The 22475-nt window shown below is 43.6% G+C and overlaps 1 protein-coding gene across 3 annotated transcripts in view; it reads right to left on the bottom strand.

Moving 5' to 3' along the window:
- EVA1A (eva-1 homolog A, regulator of programmed cell death) overlaps nucleotides 1-21882 on the bottom strand; it is a 71356-nt gene extending 49474 nt beyond the window's left edge. For all 3 annotated transcript variants that reach the window (XM_060027461.1, XM_060027459.1, XM_060027460.1), the window contains exon 1: nucleotides 21644-21882. The gene's annotated coding sequence lies outside the window, so the exon portion shown is untranslated. The remainder of the gene's footprint in view (nucleotides 1-21643) is intronic.
- Nucleotides 21883-22475: the final 593 nt, after the last annotated feature.

Raw genomic sequence — 22475 nt, 5'->3', positions numbered from 1 at the left:
CTTTTCTTCTTCCCCTACCCCAAGATCATATATTGGAGCCAGACTGAGCATTCAGAAACAATGTTCTAATAATGCCACTGCTCTGTTCTAAAATCATCACCTACAGACTAAAATTCAAGTGTGAGCCTGTAAATAAAGGCCCTTCAGGGCTTCCCTGGTGGTGCAGTGGTTGAGAGTCTGCCTGCCGATGCAGGGGACACGGGTTCGTGCCCTGGTCCGGGAAGATCCCACATGCCGCGGAGCGGCTGGGCCCGTGAGCCATGGCCGCTGAACCTGCACGTCCGGAGCCTGTGCTCCGCAACGGGAGAGGCCACAACAGTGAGAGGCCCGTGTACAGCAAAAAAAAAAAAAAAAAAAGGCTCTTCATATGTTCTTCCCAACCTACCTTTCCAACACAGCCAAAGTCCAAGCAAATGGAATCATGTTCTTCTTCATATACTTCCCACCCAGTTCTACCTCTGTGTTTTGCTCTGCTGAATGTACTTCTTCATATTAATGCATTTCTGAGTCCTACCCACCCTTCAAGATCCATGTCACATCACCTCCTGTAAGAACGTTCCCTGATTCTCCCCTCCATACATAATTGCTCCCTCTTTTGCAGCCCTGTAACCCTGTGTGCCAATCTTTTGCATATGGTAAGAGTATGTGTTTTCTACATTTTTGCATTACACTATGATTTCTTCAAAATTAGGGGCCTTACATCAGATTCTCCTTCATGAAGGAAGTGTAGGGAGACTCAAGAACATTGAATTTGGCCAGCTTGTAAGAAATGTAAAGAGGTTTGGGGGAATAACATTCTAAAGGAAGTCTGGAGTCATATTGTGATCCTGGAGTGATAATTAGAGGCATTTGAGAGTCATCAGCTGAAGTATAAAAATAGATGAGGTAACCCTGACAAAGTATACCAAAGGTAGAGGAAAAAGATCATGGCTGAACCCTAGCCTGCCAGTGTCAGATGGAGAAAGAAGAAACTGTCATGGAGACTGGCAGGAAGTAGTCAAACAAATCACAGCATTCATACCACACTGGGCATGAAAAGAATTTCAGCCCTAATGGTCAACAACCAACATGTGCTTGAATAATTCTGAACAAATCCTGTGTGATTTTCTCTCTAGAATTGCAAGTAGGGCAGGACATGACAGCAAACTTGTGGATCCCTAATCCAGGACATTAAAAAAGGTGACCCACTTGCCATTTTATTCTTCACCAGTATTCCTCAAGCAACTGCTTCAGTCTGTCACTAGTGGGGCCTCCCAAGACCAGTATATCTGAGGCATCTGCAAATGTGGAGAACTCACAAAAATAATGCCCTACCGAGGAACACGCAAATGGGAACAAGAAGCATTCCTGGTCATCTGATTCTTTCCCATTTTGGCCTCCCAGTCCCAAGCCAACTTCTAAATCCATTATAATTATTAAAACCAGAGCATAAGCACAGGGACACTGAGGAAATCAGAAAGAGTAGCTCAAAAACAAGGCAGAGTCTGGAAACCCAGGGCTGTCCCTCAGGGAGCCAGAGAAAATGGAAATTCTAGGTAGGGGTGTGCCAGCCTTCCTTGGCAGGAGCTGTGTAGATCCTTGAGAAGATGGATAGCTTCCACCTGAGACCTTCCTGATGGTTCCTCACCAGGGGGAGCTAGTCCATAGCCACACAGGACCTGCTTTGTGCCAATTCAATTCAATGCAAAGCAGATAAACTGCTGAGCACCTGGGAGATGAAAAGCCATGAGTCGGGCAGACATTTATCTGATGCTAACAGGGAGGCCCTCTCAAGTCAGTTCTGCAGCTTCCTTGAAACCACCATTGTCTTACACCATACTCCAATATACTGGAGTTCAATCTATTTGTTTCAAGGGTTCTACAAATGTTTGATTCAGATTACATTTTTTTAAGTATTTTTTAAACCATAAACAGATATATTCAGTGTGTGATATGCCAAACGTGAACAGTCATAGAATAAAGGTTCTCTTGCCAAAACCATGAATATGTTTGAACACATTAGATATGTCATTAATTAGGAAAGCTGTAGTTCTGAAGACGTCATTAAATGATTCAGATCAATGCAAGTCTTATGCTATAAAACTCTGGCTCAAGCATGCCATGTTCAATTAAACGTCAGGCAAGACTCAGGGATATCCACTGAGTGCATGCTCACATAAAGATATAATAGTAAACTATACAATAATAAGTGACCACGTTACCTGTTGTATTGTGGCATTATTGGTATTATTACTGTTTGTTTTATTCTTAGAGTGCTTGGAAGGTTTTTATAAATCCAAATAAGACCAGCTCAGCAATGCAGGGCCAGAGTGCCAGTGATGAAAATGACAACTGAAGTTTGGACTCAACATGCCAAATTAAATATGTTTTGCTGTGTTAAAGGCTTTAAGTGATTACTAAAGAGAAACAGGCACTGGAGTTTCTCACAATAGTTTTAATAACATAATTAACATCCATAATGGCACTATATATTTCACGGAAGAATTTTCTATCAAAGGAAGACAAAAATTCGTTGAAGAACTTGTTCATCTATTCCTTTCAATTAGATTCCTTATAAATTAAAGAATGCCAACAGCTGTTACATAGTATTAATGAGTCAACATTAAAACCAAATTTTCCTATATTCTTCTTTCCAGTTTCTGGATCATTTTAATCAGAATAGCCCACATCTGCAAGGTATCCTGTTTAAAAACGCTATCACTTTGAATGTCTGGCTGCCATAATTTTCTCAAGGCTGTACAGCCAATACAAAATATGTATAACTATATGTTATAAACTAAAATTATCATATAAAATAATTACATATATACAATAAAATTTTGGCTTCTTCTTTTACTCATTGATATTCCATATAAGATTTCATTTGAAGAGTATTAATGCTAAAAAAAAAATTGAAAATCACCATGTTATTCAATACATAGGAGAAACCCAATATACTAAGCAGGAAGGAGTAAAAGAAGCAGGTCTTTTTTATCAGAACGGCAGAAACTAGATAAGAGTTAATGTGCTTCAAGCATAACTCAGGTATAAACTTGGGGCTCAAAAAAATACTTGTTGAAATAATCACTGTAGCAGAAATGCTATGTCCCTTGCTTCTAGAATTGAGAGAGGGGGAAACTTTGGAAATGAAGAAACAGAGAAGACCGTGGAAGAAGTTCTGCTTTTCCTATGAGAACCATCTTCCTGCATGCAAGTAAGTAGGACTTGCTTTGTGTGAAGCAGGACAGACCAAAGAGATGGTGGTCAATGGGTAGCCAAATGTATCCACTGACCATAAAGGCCAGCATAGCTGAGGTGTCAGCATATTGGAAAGAATGCCATGAGCTACTACTCTGGACATGTGGTAGAAAAAAAGTGGTGACTAGACATGATTTTGAGGGAAGGATGCCAAAGGAAAAGTACAGCCTGGAAAGCAGAAGCAAAGTCCAGTCTAGGAATCATTCATTCATTCACTTGTTTATCAATAAAGCACCTATTAACAGAGGCATGATACTAGTACTGGGGATATGAAGACAAACAAGCCTTGGTCAGTGTCTCTTTGGGGGAAAGGAGTACTGTTTCCAAAGGTAAGCACAGGGAGCGAAGAGAGGATGGTAGGGGGGCATAGTCGGCTCCCTGGAAGAGGAAGCCCCAGCGATGAGTCTCAAAGAAACATGAGTTAATCAACTGGATAATGGCTGAGGCTGGGGGAGGGGAACACATTAAACAGAGACAGCATTCACGTAGAAAGACAAGATTTGAGATGGAAAACTATATAGTTGGACAAAAGCATGTGGATCAAAATGGGTGAAGGACAAAGTGAACGGAAAGCAACAGCAAGCAGATGAAGCTGTTGAAGTGACCTGGGGTGCTCTTGTCAGCACTAAGGAGACAAGGCAGACGCTATGCTGGGGATAGCACAGTATTCAGAATCCGCACACACACTTCCCTCTTCAACAGTTTCACACTATTTGCTTGTGTAGCCTCCCATGAGAACTCTGAGAGCAGAAACTGTCTTTTTCACCTTTTTCATCCTTACATCCTTGGAGCTTAGCATAGTTCCTGGAATGCAACAGGAACTCAACACTTACTGTTATATGAACACTTACTGTTAAATGAACAAAGTTCAAAGTAAGGAAAGGAGAGGCTGGAAGGACAAATGCAGTGAGCGTGGCCTAAAGAACACTGACAAGCGCAAAGGCTGAGAAGCCATCTGAAATATAATAAACTAGGAATAAACAGAAACACAATCCCTATGTCCTAAGCAGCATATAGAGGAAGTGAACAGCAAAATGACCACAGATGAAGATAACTTAGAGTAGATGCACTCAATCACCTTGGTAAGAGGAAGGAGTCCTGAACTCTCCCTGAGAAAGGGCTGTGTTACAGGTTGAATTGTGTCCCTCAGAAAAGATATGGTGAAGTCTCAGAATGTGACCTTATTTGGAAGTAGGATCTTTACAGATGTAACCAGGTTAAAATGAGGTCATCACGGTGGGCCCTTCCAGATGACTAGTGTCCTTATAAAAAGGGGAAATTTAAATGCAGACATACACAGAGGGAGGGCAATGTGGAGAGACACAGGGAGAAAACAAAAATGTCTAAGGCTACCAGATGCCAGGGGAGAAACCTGGCACAGATACTTCCCTAGTACCTTCAGAGGGAGCATGGCCCTGCTGATAGCTTTTCTAGCCACCCCAACTGTGAGACAATAAATTTCTGTTGTTATAAGACATCCAGTTTGTAATACTTTGTTATGGCAGCCCTATGAAACTAATACAGGCTGGTGGTCAAAACAGATCAACAACTGTGGCAGGCACTGGTGTTTAACTCCAGCATGCATTCCTCCTTACCCCTTGCTGGAAGAGCCCCACTTTGTTTGTGTGTCCATCCTCCCTGGCCCAAGGTATGGGTCATGCAACGGATTCACTTCAATCACAGAGGTCTCTTTGCCCTTCCGTGTACCACGTGACCCAATGCTGTCCAATAGGTATCACTAAAAGGACTGCTGTATCCATCATATAATTCAGTTGTTCTAGGGTATTTCTCTGTCCTGTTTGAAATATTTGATGTAGAGACTGTCTCTTACTGAATCTGGACAAGGCACTAAAGTAATGATCAGTGGTGTTACTAGACAACCTGAGGGAGAATGGTAACTGAATTGACTTCCTTGACCACAATTGTCAAGTTTGCCGTTTCAGAAGCTAATCTTGACCTCCAGGGTTTAAATCAACAAGTTCTCCCTTATCAGATATTATTACCTGAATTTGACAGTTATCTCCTGGGTGATTAGGCAGGGAATAGGACAACGTTCTAATCTAGACACTTAAATTCAGGGATTCCCTAATCCACAACCTAATACCACACTATCTTCTCCAAATTGTAACATGCAAAAATCATCAGGTTAGAACCTCAAGATGGGGTCTGAGTTTTGATTCATGTCCTTTGTCAAACACAGAAGAATAATCTCATACCTAACAGTTTTTTTCAGCTAAAACACAGCTCTAGTCCTTGTTATGCCAGAAGCTGATTGAGAAACTTAAAGGGCTGGGTGGGTCTTAGCAGGGACTGAGAGAAGAGAGAGGAGGGAGTTGCATAGGCTTATGGAGTGGGGCTTCATGACATACCCTGAGAGGTGGGGAGAAGACTCTACATTTTAGGAATGGCACAGGCTTTGATGCCATATCCAGGTTCAATCTCAGCTCCACCATTTACCAGCTAGATGACTTTGGACAAACAACTTAGCATTTCCAAACCTCAGTTTGAAAAATAGGAAATGAAACTTAATATTCTTAAGAATTCTTAAGAATTATGCTTAATAGTCTATATCTATGCACCCAGCATAGTGTCTTGTGACCAACAGGTGACCTCCCAGGATGTGCACATGATTCTGAGTCCCAAATACAGAATGTCTACAATTTTTTTTCTTCACTGGAAGAATCACTCCACTGAGCAACAAAGAAACAACTAGACATGTTCCCATCAAATTGGTTATGTAGTCCTGTCATTTTTACCTTGGAGCATGTCACAAACCATTTCTCTTCATGGTCCCTCCTTCTTAGTTCCCCTGAATTAAAGCAATGGCTCCTAAGTGGCCTCCCTGCCTCCATTCTCTCCCCATGCTCCAGTCCAATCTCCAGTGAGCCCCTAGAATTATCATTCTAGAACAGGGATTGGTAAGCTCACAGGTAAATCAAGCCCACTGCCTGTTTGTGTCAATAAAATTTTATTGGAACAGAGCCATGCTCATTTGTTCATGTATCATCTGTAACTGCTTTCACACTATAGGGGCAGAGGTGAGTAGTTGCAACAGAAACTGTATGGCCTGCAAAGCTTAAAATATTTACTATCTGATCCTTCACCGAAAAAGTTTGCTGCACCCTTGGTAATTGTTCTAGAACACTCCCCTTGGAACTCATCACTCCCTCCAATGACTTACCTCCAAGATAAAGTCTAATCTGTGTTAGTTGGCCCTTACCAATCTTTCCTGATGCATCTCTCACTATTCCCCTACTTGAAGCCCAAACTCCTTGCTGAATGAGGGTCCTATAAACACACCAGGTTCTCTTCACGCAGAACACCACTACTCCCTTTCCACATAAAAACAAAAACAAAAAACAAAAAAAAAAACAACTTCCATCTATTCTTCAAGATTCTTCTTAAATATCCCTTCCTTTATGAAGCTTTCTAGAACTGCCCCCTCAGACCTATACAAGGGTCAGGCACTCCTTCCTTGGAAACAGTATCCTACCAATAAATGGCATGTCATATACAGTAGATATGGGTCTACATATCTGTCTTCCTCACTAGACACACCCAAGCTAAACTGTCTCCTCTCTTTCCCTCCTGGAGCACCCTGTTCTTTTCCAACATAGCGCTTACCATAGTTTGTAATCATGTATTTCTTTGTGTAATTATTTCTTTAATGTCTGTCCCCTAATAAAGTGAGCTCCAAGAAGACAGGAACTAAGACTGTTGGATTCACCACCACATTACCATCACATATCCTGGAGCCAGCCACATAGTAGTTGTTCAGTCTGTTGAATGAACGAATGATTGGATGAATGAAAAAAAAAGACAGAGAGAGAGATTTTACTAATGAATCAAATATCAATGAAATAACCTAAGGAATCAGAAAGTGCTGTTGCTTTCTGAGCACACCAGATACTGCCCCTCAGACCCTTCTGGTACTCCCATGGTCCACAAGGTTGGGCATAAGCACCACTAATAGCTTTGATATGGATGTTTGGAGCATGTATACAGCCCTATTCACTCATTCTTGGGATATGTGTGGAACATTTACATAGCCCTTTCCATGAGATCAAATTCAGACCCCATGAAACTAGAATAAAGCCATATGTACATTTATATCATTGAGTCCACATTTTCACTGAAGCATACAGTGTCCTGACTATGCCCTCCTGGAGAAGGACATCCTCTACTCCTTTCTACTAGGAAAAGGTGGGCAAGACTACTACAACTTCTTCCCTCTGTCCCTAAGGACAGTGTCCTGTCTGTGCATCACACCCATACCCAGCCAAAGGCACTCCACACTATGCCTACATCCAGATGAAAGACCTGCGTGGGAAAGTTTGAGGAGGGAGTTAGGCTGGAATGATTCTTCCTTGACTCATACAGAGGGAATCTTCAAGCTCAAAATGTGACTCTTGAAAGTTTTACTGTTCATTTTTCCTAATACCTGAAGCTCAAGATCAAGCAAATAATTCAGCTGAGTTGCTGCTTCATGTGGAAAAAAATATCCCAAGGCCATTTCCTGTGTGGGCTTTCTGATTTTTGACAGTGTCTCTTTGAGAGACAGCCCCATCCATAAAGGCCTTCTGTGGAGGTGTGTGTGCATTTCACTGAGATGTTTCCAAGAAGATTCCAACCATTCCAACCAAGGCAACTTTATGAAGTTGGCAGCCAAATCCTATTTCCAGCCTGCAGCCTCAGGGATGTCAGTTCCGTGAACGAAGAAAAAGCTGAATTTCATGTTTAAGTCAAACTTTTAACCCTCTGTGGCATCTACCTCTGGTCTGAATGACAAAAGAATCCTATGTATTAAAACACAGAGATTGTCTTTGGATCTAGATGAACACTTCTTCTCAGAGCTTGCTGGACTTGTCCTTTAAGCCTGGTAACAAACCATTCATAAGGAAATGTCAGTCTTTCCCATTATTAAGAACTGAAATTGAAGCAGCCAAATTATCTAGATTCATTTTAAGCATAGGGTTGTTGCCCTAGCAAGCCTCCTTACAAAATATGCCTTTCATTTCCTATAAAATCCAAGCAAATCTCTGTTTCCTTCTATAGATTTATCTTAATCTCCAATCACCTTTCCCTCTGCTCACAGGATCATAGGTCTCATGTCCAGTTCAAAATCAGTGTCCCCCTCTCCCGGGCTGCAGTCCTCATTTTGACCCAAATAAAACTTAACTCACACACACATACACAAAGATCAGTGTCCCCTCCCTTCCACCCACTGTGCTGTGAGTCACTTTCCTTCCTCTCAAGGCTTACTGCCACCCATCATTCTTACTACCCTGGTATCTATAGAGGAGACACCCCAATTCCACATGATTGACAGTGAGCTCTAGCACACTGTGCTCTCTTGGAATATTTCAAAGATAAATTCAGTAGATGATGTACTGTACATAAATTTGATATGGTCTGGATTTAACAACATGCGATAATGATTCATCATTGGGTACTATGAAAGAAATTTTCTCTACTCCACCTAATAAAAGCTGAAGATCTGAAACACATTTCAGGGGCTTATTTATTGAGTCCTAACCATCTACATGGAAACTGTCCAGAACATGGGGAGAGATATTAAAAATCTGTATAAAAAAGAAAAGTGAACATAGAGATACTTTCCCCAGTGTGCATAGTGCATTTGTGGCCACTCTGTGAGGCCTCCTCTGGTTCTGTCCCTCCCCATAGATATTGACAGGTCTTTTCCATCTCTAAAATGTTCCCTCTACCTAATACCTTTAGTTATCATCTTCCCTTTCTTGTTGCTTCCACAGCCAAGCATCTGGAAAGAACTGCCTATGTTTGGTATCTCTACCTACTCACCTCACATTTGTTCCTCAACCCGCCTCATCTTTCAAATTCCCCTCACCAAGTCATCAATAACTTCCTTATTCCCAAATCCATGGATATTTCTTTTCTTTTCTTAATGGATTTCCAGATAATTTGATGCTACTGATCCCTCCTTCCTGGAAACTCTCCTGTATTCCAGTCTCCCATTTCCTCCTACTTTTCTGCCCAGGTCCTACTCCTGTTGCCTTCACTAGAGCCTCTCCTTGCCCTCCCTCAGAGGTCACTGTTGCGCCCTAGTCCCCCCACTCTCAGAGGCAGTCTGGCAAAGCCATAAATAGCACAGGCTCCCAATCCTGACTGCCTTGCCTAAAATCCTAGGTCCATTACTATAGTTGTATGACCTTGGGCAAGTTACTTACTATCCCTGTGCGTCAGTTTATTCATTTGTAAAGTAGGTATAATAGTCTTCTCTGGCAATGGTTATTCAGGGCATTAATACACTTAAAATATTTAGAACAAACACATAGTACACACTCAATAAGCACTGGCCATCATAATTCCTCTTCCCATGCTTTATACTCTCCTTGAACACCATGACTTCATTACCTCTTGTTAAAAGTTTGCCCTTGAATCTTCTTTAAGACTTCTCTCCTGGATGCCAAACCTGTTAAACCATTTGCCCACTAGACATGTCTCTCTGGCTGTCCCTAAAATTCTTCAAATTCAGTTTGTCTGAAACTGAGCTCATCATCTTTTCCTGCAAATGCTTCTCCTCCTCCATAACCTCTCCTAATGAATAGCTCCACTATACTTACTCTTGGTTGCCCAGGCCAAAATCCCAGACAGTCCTAGACTCCTGCCTCTGCCCCCAAACTCCACTGCACAATCAGTCACCAAATGGTGTCAACTTTATTGCCAAAATATTTCTTGAGTCTGTGCCCAATTCTCCACTCCTATTACCAGTGTCTTAGATAGAGCCTCATTTTTTTTTCACCTAGATGATAAGTAACAATAATATTCACCACTATTTTCTCATGCCCATTATGGATCAATTACTGCAGTAGACACTTCACATACTTCATCGTCCATAGTCTCGACAGTCATCTCTCCATGAGGGAGGGGATCATCCATCCCTGTTTTCAGACTGAGAGAGACAGAAGCTCAGAGGCACTTAATAAATAGCCTAAGTTCCACAAAGATGTTATGGGGCTGCTGTGTGGACTGAGGTCGGTCTGACTCCAAACCCCAGGTCTTTTCTACTCTCTAAACTACAGTGGTGTCCTGACATGGTCTTCCTGCCACCTGTCTTAGTCTTCTCCAACATCTACTGCCAGAGGGGTCTATTTCTACAATGAAACTCTGACCTAGTCTCTCCTCTGTGTGAAATCCTGTAGTAGCTCCCCCGTGCCTTCAGAGTAAAATTCAAACCCTTTAGCAAGGCTTTTCCTGGTGTGCCACTTTGCCCATTTAGAGATCCGCCTCCCTCCTCTCCAACCACACCTACCTCTCTTCCCTTCCTGGAGCACACCTTGCCTGCTCACCTGGCCATGCTGTATTTCTCGCTGGCCCCTCTGCCTGTGATTCTCTTCTCATCAGCCTAGATGCCTCCATCTCAGCCTCCTAGATGCTCTTGGACCCACCTGCTGTCTAAGCTGAGTTTAGCTGTGCCTCCTCTGGACACACAAAGCACTCTGTCTTGCCTCTAGTGCTGAATTTTAGAGTGATGCAACAGTCATTGATTGAATGTCTACAATATGTAAGAATTCATGGTGGACTCTAGTGATTTAGGAATCAATAAGACATGTCTTGCTTTCAGAGAACTCACTTTAATGAGAGAGATGGATAGCAAAATGTCTCATTACTATCTTTGATTCCCCTGTCTGCACACTGGATTTCAGAGATTCTTGGGCAGGAAGAGTACTTGTTCATCTCTGTGTTTCCAGGGCCTAGAACTATGCCTGGCACAGAAGGGAGTCGGTAAACACTAACAGCTTGAGCTAAAGAGACAAACCAAGGCCACCAAGCTATCTCTGTGAACACACAATGCCATCTACAGGCACCATCTTCACTTTCATGTGTATCTTTTCCAGACTCTAATATGTCCAAGTCATTGTTTTCTGATTTTCACGAGGTCCTAAAAGTTCACTCCAGCGAGGAAGGAAACTAATGTCAGAGGTTGTTCAGCCAAGTGGAACACAGGATAGGCGCTTCAGTAAAGTATTATATGTGTCTTCCAATAAGAGGCCCTTCCAGCCCCTTCTCGTGGGCTGCTGTGGCCTATCTTGCCAAGATAAGTGAGTAAAAGGACAAGTCAGCCATATTTGTGTAGGTCCTTAGGGTAAGACAGGTTTGGGCAGCTCTTCTGAAGGGGGGGTCCCTGTGTAGAAACAAGACCCCCTGAAGTCAGTTTCCTCCGGCTACTGACCGTCTGAGTGACACAGGCAGGAGGGCACAGGGCAAAGGGAAAAGGCTTAAATTATGGCAGGTTTTTTGTAAAAAAAGACTTCTTTCCTTCAAAAGCTTATGGTTACTTCTCTGCTGAGCAGCATTTCTGCCTCCTCTCACCTTGGAGGACAAAGTACAAGCTGTCTCGGAGATCAAAGAGGGAGCAAGAGGAGGAAGAGAGAGTTGCTGACCCCCAGAGCAGACAGCTTCTAACTGCTTCTAAGTTCTGACAAGGCAAGTCCTCAGACATCAGGCAGAGGAGAGGGAAAGGAGGAAAAACATGGAGGAAAAGGCCACTCCCACCTGGACCACAGCAACCCACACACCTGTACTTTCCTTTGTGAAAACTAGATTTTCTAAAAGTGTCTCTGATGATAATATGACCATCCTGACACTGTCTGAAGCAATGGTGAAGGGCTTAGAGTCTGGTGGCCTGGATCTGATCCCAGGTCTGTCTTTTAGCTGAGGGTGGGATCCTGATTCCTCCTCTGATACTGACCTCAGAGAATGGTTGTGAGGATCAATGCAATAAAGGCATACAAAACCCTTACCATGGGTTCTGGCACCCACCCCAGGTGCTCCTATTGTAACTGGCCACTGGAAACCACCTATGGGACCACTTTCTGTGAAGGAAGGATGTTCCTCAAAAGAGACCTCCCTTCTCACTGCCTCTATTCTCTGACCCCTGACTGGATTGAGTCTTCCTCTGCATCTGTATCTTCTCTGTCACAGAACTACTCCTCTGTTTTGTGCTGGTTTTCTTGTCTATCTCCCCATTCAGGCCATGAGCATCTTGAGGGTCAAGATGTGACTTTCATGCTAGGGCATTCATTCACTCGTTTATCACTTACTAAGTGTTTCCTACATGCCATGGGGGTCACTAAGTGGTAAATAAATTACTGAAGTCTGGGAATGACCTATAAAAATTGTCCAATCAACAAGCATATGTACCTATCACCTGTGGTGAGCTTTGGCAAAAGACTTTGGGATCAAAGAAAAGGACTGCAACTGTGAACGTGATTCCCAGGAAATGTATCAGTCATGACAGTTGATCTGCTAGGTCACATGCTGGATTTTATGTAAAACAGACCCAAATGATCAGGTACACTCTCACTGTCTCTCTCTGTCTCTGTCTCTGTCTCTCTGCCCCTGCTTTCTTCCTCCCTCTCTAAGTCCAGAGAAACTTAGCAATTCATACAGACTTTTGGCTGCTCTAAAGATAATGTTCAAAAGCCCAGAATCGGGAGGAGCCATCCGTACAGTTCATCAGCCAGGGTATTATCTTCCTCATGTTTGTCTCTCTGGCGCCCAGCACAGAGTTACTTACCCCACGTGTATTCCAAACTCACCCTAATTCCTCAAGATACTATCACCAGTCTAGTCTAGTCTAATCTAGATTAAATGACCCTTTCAGAACCAAACAGGATTTCACATAGAGTCAAATAATCGAGGTACATTTCACAGAGCACAGTCCAAGACCTGAACAGGGTGAGGTGTCTCTCCTTAGAACCAGACACACAAGCAGAACCAGCTTCATTAGGAATCTGCCTGCTGGTCAGTTAAGAGGCAGCCAAACCATGACATCAGAGGCCTGAAAACCTAGTGCCGGGTCTGACATTCCTCTCCTGGGCTAGTTTATCTTCTGAATCAGGCTTTAAATACCGCAGTGAAAACGCAAGTGATGCCCCCAAAATCTTGAGTCAGCCTTTTACTCCAGTCATTAATACCCTAGGAGAATCTGTTTCTCAGATCAGCCATCTGGTGACCCAGGAGAGAGGATAATGCCAGAGGCAGTAAGAGTCTGGTATCTGAAGGGGGAAGGCAGTGCGACAGGGGATCTGAGTGGTCTCTGATGTGTTGATGGACAGGGAAGTTCTCACTCTGCTCCATCCTCAAAAGCAGCCTTACTAGAGTATTTCTGTGACCCCCCCCCCAACAAAACCTCAAGGCCTTGCACACCCAGCTAACCTCATTCCACTAAAATTTGGGAGACAACCTGCCAAAACAAGCAAACTCAGGGGGATTACAACTGTGTGAGTCAGCTGTGGAAGAAGCCAGAGTACACAAATGTGCAGGTGTTTGTGCAAGGTAGTCTGGCCTATACAGCAAGTGGCCAATGGACAAGCAAGGAAGGGGTTCAGCTTTCAAAGGCAGGGCTGCATTCAGGGAAAAAGATTTCAAGTTAGTGAAGTGATCACCTGTAACCTAGTATCCAGTGTCATGCATAACTCAGATAGGGGGTCAGTGACAGGTTCCAAACCTGGTTCTCGAAAACTCCATATGAGTCATTAAATTCTCTTAACAAGTTTTACCTTTAATATATAACAGCAGTCCCCAAATTTTTGGCACCAGGGACTGGTTTCGTGGAAGACAATTCTTCCACAGACCGGGGAAGGGGGATGACCAGTTTCTGGATGATTCAAGTGCATTACATTTATTGTGCACTTTTTTTCTATTATTATTACATTTTAATATATAATGAAATAATTATACAACTCACCATAATGCAGAATCAGTGGAGCCCTGAAGTTGTTTTCCTGTAACTAGATGGTTCCATCTGGGGGTGATGGGAGACAGTGACACCCAAAGTGTGTTGCTTATGTCCAGTCTACTCCGTAACCTTGTCTTGGTTTCTATCACTACAAAAAAGCCTGCTTCACAAGGATAGGATGTTGGAAATGAAAGCAGGCTTTTCAGTGCTTTTGTGGCAATCTCAGGATATTCTGCCTTGATTTTAATCCAGAACGTATGGAGATTTGAAGTTGCTTCAAACATACTTTTAAGGTCACCGTCATTTGCGATCTCAAGAAGTTGCTCCTCTTCTAGCACGGACAAAGTTGATTCACCTGGTTTATTCACAAATGGGTCACGGATCCATTCCTTCCTAGGTCAGGGGTCTTTTGTGATTGGGAAGTAATGCTCAAACTCTTTTGAAAGATGAGATAGGTGATCATGCACCAGCTGGGAGAAAGAAGGCCCTGGCTCAGCCTCTTTCAAAATCTCTGCTAATGTTTGAAACATGTTAAACATCCCAGTGTTCACTCATTGCCCCCATAATTCCAGTTTGGCTTTGAATGCAGCCACTTTATCTGCCGACTTGAACACAGCTGTCGCCCTCCCTTGAAGTGACAGATTGAGTTCATTGAGGAGGTTGAATATGTCACACAGGTAAGCAAGTTTTGCAACCCATTCTGTGTCACTGAAATGTGCTGTCAGTGGTGACTCTTTTTCTAAAAGAAATCTCTGGAGCAGCTCTTATAACTCAAAAACTCTGGTCAGTGATCTACCTTTAGAAGCCAGCTCACTTCTGTGTATAAGAGAAGACGTGTGCGCTCTGCGTCCATCTCCTCACAAAGCTGCACAAACAGACATGAGTTAAGAGCATGTACTTTACTTATTTATTTATTTAGAGAATGAGGTCTAATTTTTTTTTAATTTTTATTTTATTTTTTTATACAGCAGGTTCTTATTAGTTATATATTTTATACATATTAGTGCATATATGTCAATCCCAGTATCCCAATTCATCCCACCCCCCACCAACCCACTTTCCCCCCTTTATGTCCACGCGTGTGTTCTCTATATCTGTGTCACTGTTTCTGCCTTGCAAACCGATTCATCTGTACCATTTTTCTGGATTCCACATATATGCATTAATATACGACATTTGTTTTTCTCTTTCTGACTTACCTCGCTCTGTAGGACAGTCTCTAGGTCCATCCACATCTCTACAAATGACCCAGTTTTGTTCCTTTTTACGGCTGAGTGATATTCCATCATATGTATGTACCACATTTTCTTTATCCATTCATCTCTCAATGGGCATTTAGGTTGCTTCCATGACCTGGCTATTGTAAATAGTGCTGCAATGAACATTGGGGTGCATGTGTCTTTTAGAATTATGGTTTTCTCTGGGTATATGCCCAGTAGTGGGATTGCTGGGTCATATGGTAGTTCTATTTGTAGTTTTTTAAGGAACCTCCATACTGTTCTCCATAGTGGCTGTATCAATTTACATTCCCACCAACAGTGCAAGAGGGTTCCCTTTTCATCATACCCTCTCCAGCATTTGTTGTTTGTAGATTTTCTGATGATGCCTATTCTAACTGGCATGAGGTGATACCTCATTGTAGCTTTGATTTGCATTTCTCTAATAATTAGTGATGTTGAGCAGCTTTTCATGTGCCTCTTGGCCATCTGCATGTCTTCTTTGGAGAAATGTCTATTCAGGTCTTCTGCCCATTTTTGGATTGGGTTGCTTGTTTTTTTAATATTGAGCTGCATGATCTGTTTATATATTCTGGAGATTAATCCTTTGTCCGTTGATTCATCTGCAAATATTTTCTGAGGGTTATCTTTTCATCTTGTATATAGTTTCCTTTGCTGTGCAAAAGATTTTAAGTTTCATTAGGTCCCATTTGTTTATTTTTGTTTTTATTTCCATTACTCTGGGAGGTGGGTAAAATAAGATCTTGCTGTGATTTATGTCAAAGAGTGTTCTTCCTATGTTTTCCTCTTAAGAGCTTTATAGTGTCTGGTCTTACATTTAGGTCTTTAATCCATTTTGAGTTTATTTTTGTGTATGGTGTTAAGGAGTGTTCTAATTTCATTCTTTTACATGTAGCTGTCCAGTTTTCCCAGCACCACTTATTGGAGAGAATGTCTTTTCTCCATTGTATACCCTTGCCTCCTTTGTCATAGATTAGTTGGCCATAGGTGCGTGGGTTTATCTCTGGGCTTTCTATCCTGTTCCATTGATCTATATTTCTGTTTTTGTGCCAGTACCATATTGTCTTGATTACTGTAGCTTTGTAGTATAATCTGAAGTCAGGGAGTCTGATTCCTCCAGCTCCGTTTTTTTCCCTCAAGATTGCTTTGGTTATTTGGGGTCTTTTGTGTCTCCATACAAATTTTCAGATTTTTTGTTCTAGTTCTGTTAAAAATGTCAGTGGTAGTTTGACAGGGATTGCATTGAATCTGTAGATTGCTTTGGGTAGTATAGTCATTTTCACAATATTGATTCTTCCAATCCAAGAACATTGTACATCTCTCCATCTGTTTGTGACATCTTTGATTTCTTTCATCAGTGTCTTATAGTTTTTTGAGTACTGGTCTTTTACCTCCTTAGCTGGGTTTATTCCTAGGTATTTTATTCTTTTTGTTGCAATGGTAAATGGGATTGTTTCCTTAATTTCTCTTTCTGATCTTTTGTTGTTATTGTATAGGAATGCAAGAGAATTCTGTGCATTAATCTTGTATCCTGCAACTTTACCAAATTCATTGATAAGCTCTAGTAGTTTTCTGGTGACAACTTTAGGATTCTCTATGTATAGTATCATGTCATCTGCAAACAGTGACAGTTTAACTTCTTCTTTTCCAATTTGTATTCCTTTTATTTCTTTTTCTTCTCTGATTGTCATGGCTAGGACTTCCAAAACTATGTTGAATAACAGTGGCGAGAGTGGACATCCTTGTCTTGTTCCTGATCTCAGAGGAAATGCTTTCAGTTTTTCACCACTGAGAATGATGTTTGCTGTGGGTTTGTCATATATGGCCTTTATTATGTTGAGGTATGTTCCCTCTATGCCAACTTTCTGGAGAGCTTTTATCATAAGTGGTGTTGAATTTTGTCAAAAGCTTTTTCTGCATCTATTGAGATGACCATAAGGGTCATGTACTTTAATGTGGTTGATAATTTTAATCACATCCTGCAAAACGTTAAATTCAGGTGACATTTTTTGGCTAGCCAGCATTTCTCTATGGATGACACAGTGCATAGATTCACATTCAGAGGCAACCTCTTTGACCTGAGTAGTGAAACAAGAAAGATCTCCAGTCATGGCAGCCACTCCGTCTGTGCATATACCAACACAAAAGGACCAATTCAGTTTTCCTGATATGTAATAATTCAAAGACTTGAATAGTTCTGCAGCTGTGGTATTGGTTGGCAACAAAAGTGCACATAACATATTCTCATGCACATCCTCCTGGAAAATATATCGCACAAAACCAAGCAATTGTTGCCTTGTTGTCAACATCGGTAGACTTGTCAACCTGGATTGCATACCATGGTGACTCATTAATTCTCTCTAACAGTTGTGCCTCAATATCCTCTGCTATTTCATCAATTTGTCTACTTATGGTGTTGGCTGAAAGAGGAACACATGCCACCTTTTGAACTGCAGCCTCTCCTAAAAGTTCACAACAAATGTCCTTAGCAGCAGGCAGGATCAACTTTTCACCAATAGTAAAGGGCTTCTTAGCTTTAGCAATGCAGTTAGTCACTAAGTATTATGCTCTCAGTGCCGACACATTTGATGAAGTGGTGGCTTCCGATAATCGCTTCTGTTCTTTGTGTTCACGTTTGTTTCTTTTGAAAAACTCCAAAGGCTTGTCTTTTAATGCGTGGTGCTTGGTCTCCACGTTTGGCTAGGGTTAGCTTGTGGATTTACCAAAACTGTGACTGAGACAAGTATGCAGTGTGGGAAAGAGGTGTGGATGGAAGTGGTAAATAAAATAATGGGCAAGCCACACGCAGACTAAAATAAGTGTCAGATTCTGACTTAAAACCTGCCACCAGATGCAGTTGTACTATTGAAGTACATCAACTCACTTGCCCCTATAAAGCCTGCCACCAGATGCAGCTTAATTGTCACTTGCCACTCAGTGACAGGGCTTTGATATGAGTCTGCAAGCAATTGATTTATTATGGTCTCTGTGCAGTCAAACCTCTCTGCTAATGATAATCTGTATTTGCAGCCACTCCCCAGTGCTAGCATCACCACCTCAGCTCCACCTCAGATCATCAGGCATTAGATTCTCATAAGAAGTGCACAACCTAGATCCCTTACATGCGCAGTTCATGGTAGGGTTTGCACTCATATGAGAATCTAATGCCACTGTTGATCTGACATGAGGCGGAGCTCAGGCGGTAATGCAAGTGATGGGGAGAGGCTGTAAATACAGATGAAGCTTAGCTCGCTCGCCTGCTGTTCACCTCTTGCTATGTGGCCCTGTTCCTAACAGGCGATGGATCAGTACCATTCTGTGGCCCAGGGGTTGGGGACCCCTGACATATAACACTTGGAGAGAAAACATACTCTGCATCATCAAGTATAAGGCAAGAGACCCACCTGGTGCCACTCATCCATCCATCCCACATTCGTTGATTGATTTAACTCAGTATTTCTGTGCTAGGTGCACATTGCAAAGGGCACATGCTTAGAAAGGACAAAGCTGGAGTCAGGTAGCTCCTGACCCCTCGTCTGCACCTCTAACCTCAAGCAGGTGTGTTGATTCCATAGGACCACCCCCAAAGAGTTAATGCCATTCTGACTGACCTGGCACACATAAAGCTCCATTTAGCATCAAGTTCATTGGTGCTGACCTAGAACTGTGACAGGAGACTGACCCCAATGTCCTGTCCCTCTGAGACTGGGTTAGGGGCAAGAAGGAGAGGGAAGGAACAGGATTGTAAAAATAATGGCACAGTCTTAGATCACAAGTGTGATGCAGTTGAAAAACCCAAGGGACTCTGGCTTTTATCAATGTACACAACAAACTCCAGCTCATATTTATGGAGCACTTACTATACGTGGGGCACTGGTTTAAGCCCTTTACCTGCATAGTGTGAAGAGTGTGTGTTTTGCAGTTCAGATGTCTGTGTGAATACTGGCTTGCCACTCATTAGCTGTGTGACTTTGGGCAAACTGCTTAGCCTCTCTGTGCCTCCATTTCTTTGCCTGGAAAATAGGGTAATACCAGTACTAACTTAATAAGGTCCTCATAAAAGTTAAATGACTGGGATGGGGAGGGTGGGAGGGAGGGAGACGCAACAGGGAAGACATATGGGAACATATGTTTATGTATGACTGATTCACTTTGTTATAAAGCAGAAACTAACACACCATTGTAAAGCAATTATACCCCAATAAAGATGTTAAAAAAAAAAAAAGTTAAATGACTAAAAATATAAAATGCTAAAATTGAGCCATGTCCTGGCACAGAGTAGCCACTCAGTACTAAGATGAACAATCATTATCCTATTAGTTAATCACACTTCTCTGCAGAGAAGGCAGACTATTTCTTCCTATTTTGTTAATAAGGCTTTGAGAGACTGAGTCAATGTGCTCAAGGTCACAGAGTTAAGTGGCAGAACTAGGATTTGAATGCAGGCAGACTGACTCCAAAGTCAGCAAGTTTAACCACCAGCATGAGGAGAGCACTGTGCTAGGTCCAGGTACAAAGAAACAAGTCAGGGGATGAACAAGAGATCCCTATACAGAACAGTAAACACTGTAAGAAAGATACACTGAAAGAAAAAATGGGGAAGGATGGCTGGTGCTAGGGTAGCAGGGAGGGACAGAACCGAACCATCTGCAGGAACTGAATAATGCTTCATCCAGCAGGGGACTTGAGCTCTAGTCTCAAAGAATAATAAGCAATTTGTCAGCCATGGAGGAAGAAGGGCATTTCAAAAAGTCAACACCTAGAATACCAGAAGAATAGTGAGTTGGGTGGAATGGAAAGTGCATACAGGAAGTGTCATAAGGTGAGGCTGGGAAGGTAAGTTGAGGCCAGTGTGAACAGGCATGTAGGCCAATGTCTGTGGTTAGATTTTATTCTGTAAGACAGTGATTCTCAAACTTTAATATGCACAGGATCTACCTCTGGTGCTTGTAAAACATGTTCACATGTGCAGATTCCCATCCCTTCTGTTGCGGGGTAGGGGCAACACTTACATGTTAACAGTCAAAAATGTTTCCAGACATTGCCAGATGTCATTTGGGAGGCAAAATCAAAACCCCAGTTAAGAGCCACTTCTCCCATCCCTACTTTACAGATGAGGAAATCCAGCCACAGAAAACTACAGAAAGTCCTCATCCAGGATTCAAATGCTGGAGGTCCCACTCCAGGGTCCGGGTTAGCCAACAAGCCTAATAGCCTTTTGGGGAGAAAGACTCAAGCCAGGCTTCTGGGGAAGAATTACATATTTGCTGACAGACTGGATGATGGGTAGAGGATGAAAGAGTAAGGCTTCAAGGTGAAACTTCAGTGCTTGTCACTGAATTGTGAGGATAGTAGGTACTAAATAAATCATTTGGATTTGAATAGAACCAAGATGTATTTGCTCAAAATGGAAAAAGCCTGGTTCCTCATGGTATGACCCAGCGGTAGGTGTTGGGATTCTGCTCAGACTGCATAGAGGAACTCTCTGTAGGGCTGGGTGTGGGTTGTACGGTACAAACCAGCTGATTCACAAATCCTGGCTGGGCCCCCTCCCAGGTATGTGACCCCGGTAGCGTTATTTAACCTCTGTGCGCCTCATTTTGCCCCTACTCAGAGGGGCACAGAGTAAAGTAGGGATAGGAGTCCCTATTCAGAGCCTTAATGTGAGCACTCAGGCAGTTAATAAGAGCAAAATGGCAAGCTAGCACGAAGTTTCCTCGCCTATCCTTCCAAGCCAGCCTGATTATCGTCACGCGAGTCCCCTATCCAGTGCTCCTACCCACCCCCACACCCCAATCCTTGGGAAATCCAGTCAGAGCTGCAAGAAGCTGACCGCGTCCCTCTCCACGAGCAGAGCGTCCCCCTGAGGATTTAACGGGCGCCAACGACCTTGTTACTCCCCAATCCGCTTTGATTTCGGGGTCCCGGGGGTCGCCAAAAGCACGCGGCCAGCTGAGTGCCTCGAAAGGTGAATGAGATTGAAGAGAGCCATGGTAATTTCGGACAGATCCGCCTCCGGCAGGCCCGGGGTCAAAGCCAGTCACTGTCGCGGGCCCGCACGCTCAGCCCCTGGTCCCAGGGGCGGAGGAGGAGAGAGGCGCTGAGATTAGGGAAGGACTCGCTCTCGGAAGCCAGGCTGCATTAGCAGGGAGCAGAGTTGTTGGGTCCAGAAAAAGGAGCCGGGGCGGGGGTGGGGGGGGGGCGAGGGGGCGGGGGAAGCAACAGGAAAGTAAGAGGAAGAGAGAGAGTAAAAACAAGCGCTGGGAAGCAAAGTTCCCTGGGGGACCCAGGCTACAACACCTGGCAGGGGGTCAGGAACAAAGCAGAGGCTTCAGGTCAGAAGTGCTCTGGGTGTTTCCGAAGAAGGGGTGTTCCGGGCAGACCAGGGCCCGCTGGGGATGCCAGGAGCCCCTACGCCCTTAGCGCTCTCACCGGCGCCGCTTACCTTCGCCAGAGCCACCGACGCGCACTTCCGGGGTCCTTGCTCTGGGACCAGGAGCCGATCACTAAGGCGAGCACGCAACAAAGCTGTGGCCAGGCTTTGGACCGGCACTGGCGCCTCGGAAAGAAATCCCAGGGGAGACACGCCGAGGCGGGCGCGGGGCGCTGGGTCTCGGCCTGGGCGCTCACGGGCAGCGGTAGTGAGCCCCGCAGACGCTGGAGAAGCACGAGTCAGTGGGAGGAAAAGCTTGTCTCATTTCCTTCGGTCTTCCCCCTCCACTCCACCCACTCCGCTCTGGACCTGCCCTCCCTCCCCCCTCCCCCCTTCCCAAGCCAGTGGCCCATGTGGGCTCTGGAAAGACACGAAACTTCAATGGCTGCCGCAAGCGGCGCCTCCCTCCGCGTCAAGTTAGTTCTAGCTCCGGAACTCCATCCTGACCCGCGCACTTCTATGGAAGTTTCTCCATCGGCTGTCCGCGGGCTCTTGCCTTTTCCGCTGCGGGGACGAGCCCATATTTGAAAGCAGTCCTCCAAGCTGCTTCCAGCATCCATCCTCTCCTTCCTTTCCCATCACCTGCTCTGAGCCCTTTTTTTGTTGTTTGTTTTTTTGGTTTTTGTTTTGTTTTGGCCGTGCTGCAGAGCATGCGGTATCTTAGTGCCTCCCAGGAGGGATGGAAACCAGTGCCCCCTGCAGTGGAAGCTTGGAGTCTTAACCACTGGACCGCCGGGAAGTCCCTGAGCCTGCCTATATTAAGCTACAGGAAATAACACTTACTTTGTTGAATTTGATCGACTATTTTTTCTCCAACTGGAGAATTTAAAACCTAAAACATAAT

This window comes from Delphinus delphis, chromosome 12 (assembly GCF_949987515.2).
Source record: "Delphinus delphis chromosome 12, mDelDel1.2, whole genome shotgun sequence".
In the NCBI taxonomy this organism is placed as follows: Eukaryota; Metazoa; Chordata; class Mammalia; order Artiodactyla; family Delphinidae; genus Delphinus; species Delphinus delphis.
Note: the sequence above shows the minus strand (reverse complement) of the source record. Positions and strands in the feature narration are given on the sequence as shown.